General features: G+C 38.0%; 1 pseudogene; it reads right to left on the minus strand.

Annotated features, from left to right (window-relative positions):
* Positions 1–219: 219 nt before the first annotated feature.
* On the minus strand, positions 220–1,496 carry LOC118847600 (annotated as a pseudogene).
* Between the last annotated feature and the right edge of the window lie 2,414 nt (positions 1,497–3,910).

Here is a 3,910-nt window from a genome sequence, read left to right on the forward strand (position 1 = left end):
CTTGTCTGTAGTTCTAATTTTCCTTCTATTGTCTGCATTAAAAAGAAAAAGATGCCTCAGTGACTCTGTTTGTTATTTCTAGAATAAATTTCTTTATTTTGCATTTTGATCAATTTTTACACCTGTAAGTACTAAAAGAGCACCACAGGGCTTCTCAGACAGTCATGTATGAGGTTAGGTTCTTTCTAACCACAATATGTAGCACATATTGTGCTGTCATACATTTTATAATTTGATATATGGAAACATTTTTAAATACTCTTAAGGCATTTATTTAGTTCTATGCTGAGATTTCACATTAGCTAATCCATTCTGTGAGCTGTCCTCACATTGCTCTATTTTAAGTTTCCATTTTCAGTATGTTACATAAAAACAACTTTTTCAGATAGCAGTGTGTTTACCAGAAACCAAATAGTGAGTTCTCAAGGTCTGCCTCTTTGTTCCCTAAGTGAACCAGCTAGATGTTAATACTGCTCTGCCACAAGATAAAAACTCCTAACTCAAAACCCATTGGAAAAGGAGTGAAACTTCTGCAAAGTGCACTTTAAGAAGAGGTACTTTTTGCTTATGAAAAGAAACCAGTGAGTGAGTCCTCTAAAAATAATAAAAGGGAGTGTTTTACAGTTAAGCACATGATTTGGGGTGAAGAATTCAGATGTTGCTGCTCTACTGGTACAGTACAAGGGTTATTAATACTCTTCTTGCTCCTCTTGTGGTCCCCCTTCGTCAGGTATCACAAAGCCTTCATCTGTGGCATAGAGAATCTCCACAATCCTCTGCAACACTGGATCACTTTCCCCTTCATTTTCCTGACAGATCAATTCAGTATTCCTTAGCTTTCGAAAGTAGAAGTCTCTCTCTTTCTCCAAGTCTTCAACAGTGAGTTTCAATACATTGATCTGTTGGATTAATTCTGCTGACTCATCATCTCCATTTCCCATACCTGGATTCTTTCTGACCATGCCAGGGCCTGTCTTGGAAGGTGCCGTAGTTCTCGGTGTAGAAATGGGCCTCTGTGGAGCTGCACCACTGGAACCAGTGCTTATTCAAAACTGGAGTCATGAGGGAGGGGGCTACTGCTGTTTCTTGGCCTTGTCAAGCTGCTACAGGGTCATAGTCTTTCCCATCATAGTTTGCATCAAAAAATTTCTTGAACCATTGAACAAATTCAAAATTGTCCTGAAATTTTCCTTTCACTAATTTGTCCACAGGAATTATTTTGTCAACACCCATTCTCTTAAAACCTGCTTGTAGGATCTTGAAGTTCTGAATGTATTCATGTTCCAGTTTTGCTTGAAACTTCACTTTCTTTAGAGCAATGGAACCAGGGAAAAGCATGTCCATAAACTGACAATAGGCAGCACCTGAACATAAGTGTTCAATCTTTGTCAAAGTCAACTGCAGAGATTCATTGATCCAGGCCAGCATATCATGTCGACTCAAATTATCACTAGTTACTGAAGTTGAATACACGTTAACTGCCATCTTCGGCTTCTCGAGGCGCCGCATCTCCTATCTCGCCGGCCCCCCAGTTCCGTCTAGGTCTTGTTCAAACCGCCGACTCTGTTTGTTATTTAAATTCTATATTCCCCTTCTACTCCCTCCCTAATGAGAAAAAAATTGTAACAAACAGGTGCAGTCAAGCCCCGCCCCCCTGCAAAGTTCCACATTAATTGTATCTGAAAATGTAAGTATTCTTCATCTTGAGTCTGTCTAGCTAGCATGTTTCATCACGAGTCCTTTGAGATCATAGTTGATCAATCTTTCAAAGTTGTTTCTCTTTACTAATGTTATTATTGTATATATCATTCTCCTGGTTCTCTTCACTTCATTCTGTATCGGTTCGTAAAGGTCTTCACAGGCTTCTCAAACCATCCCTCACTGATTATCCATTTCATTAATATACCATAATTAATATACCATAATTTGTTTAGACATCTCCAAATTGATGGGCACTTCCTTAGTTTCCAGTTTTTTTGCTACTACTAAAATAAAATAAAAATATTTTGTATGTATAGCTCTTTTCCTATTTCTTTGATTTCTTTGGGATATAGATAGACCTAGTAGCAGTATCTATGGGTCAAAGGGTATGCACAGTTTAATTAGCTTTTGGGCATAGTTTTTTTTTAATTTAAATAGTATTTTTTCTCCAATTACATGTCAAAACAATTTTTAGCATTCATTTTTACAAGATTTTGAGTTCCAAATTTTTCTCTTTCCTTTCTCTCCCCTTTTCCTAAAATGGTAGACAATTTGATATAGGTTATACATGTGCTATCATGTAAAACTTATTTCCATGTTAGTCACAGTTGTGAAAAAAGAAACATCAAAAGAAAAAAAAACATGAAAAAGAATAAAGTAAGTGAAAAAAGGATTTGGCATAGTTCTAAATTGCTTTCCAGAATGGCTGGGCCACTTCACAGCTCCACCAGCAGTGCATTAATGTACCTGTTGTTCCACAGCCTCTGCAGCATTTGTCATTTTCCCTTTTTCATTAACATTGCCAATCTGATAGGTGTGGGATATTACTTCAGAGTTGTTTTAATTTACATTTCTCTAATTATTAGAGATTTAGAGTTTTTTTTAATATGGCTATTGATAGCTTGGGTTTTTCCTCTGAAAACTACCTGTTTATATCCTTTGACCATTATCAATTGGCGAATGGCTCTTATTCTCATACATTTGACTCAATTCCGTATATATCTCAGAATGAGAACTTTTTCGTAGAAACTTACTACAAAAATTTTTCTCCATCTTGCAGCTTCTCTTCTAATTTTAGCTGTATTAGTTTTATTTGTGCAAAAAGTTTTTAATTTTATTGACTCAAAATTATTCATTTTACCTTCTGTGATATTTTCTCTCTCTTGTCTGGTCTTGAACTCTTCTCCTATCCATAGATCTGACAGGTAATTTCTTCCTAACTCCTAATTTCCTAACTCATCTAATTTATCACCCTGTATGTCTAAGTCATGTCTCCTTTTGAGGCTTATCTTGGTATATAGTATGAGATCTTAATCTATACCTAGTTTATGCCACCCTTCCCAACCCTTAATTCTCGTGACTGTATAACCAAGGCAATATAAACAGTGGTTGCTATTACTATGAATATGCTGGTGTGGTTCTGAATCACAAAATATAACAGACTCTCCATATAGAAGACAGAAGCAAAACATTTATTCAGACACCAGAAAGCCAAATCCCCACACCAGTAAACTGAATCCATCATAGCAACAAAGAAATTTAAACACATTATCACTACAGAGAACAACTCCATCCAAAGCCATCCCCCCCTGCTGGGGCCTTCCCACAAACCAACACTCACAGCTAGCTGCCTGTTGCCTCTCTCTCCCTCAGCTCCGGCCAACTTCCTTCCTGCTCCACCCTTTGCTGTTCCACTCATTCAGCAAGCCCTTCCCACTACATGTTACTTAGGCTTCCTGTGACATAAGCAGGTCACATGGGCCTATTAATGGATGGGGAAGATTTTCAAATTAAGCAAAAATATATTATCAATACATTCAGCCCCAAGATCTTTCTTATCCATTACATAGGTCATGTGGCAACTGGTATCAATAGAACTTTACAACAATATAACAGGCATAACACAAAATAAGCACGTAAACGATATCATCATTCCCCCCTCCAATGAATGGGGCTCAAAATCTTGGGCTAAGGGGTGAAGGTCTTGTCCTCGATAGCTACTTCCTGCTGAAATTGTACATAGAGCTGTCCTTGCCCTGAGAGGGCAAGAGTCCCATTCAAGAGGTCAGCTCTTTAGCTGGCATCCAGAACTTGGTCAATGACAGGTCCAGGGGTGACACATCACAGTCGTGAGCAGAGGGTGATACCCGGCTTAAGCAATCAGGCATCTGTAGGTAGAGGGTACTAAGCCTGCAGGAAACAAATCTAG

Source organism: Trichosurus vulpecula, chromosome 4 (assembly GCF_011100635.1).
Source record: "Trichosurus vulpecula isolate mTriVul1 chromosome 4, mTriVul1.pri, whole genome shotgun sequence".
In the NCBI taxonomy this organism is placed as follows: domain Eukaryota; kingdom Metazoa; phylum Chordata; class Mammalia; order Diprotodontia; family Phalangeridae; genus Trichosurus; species Trichosurus vulpecula.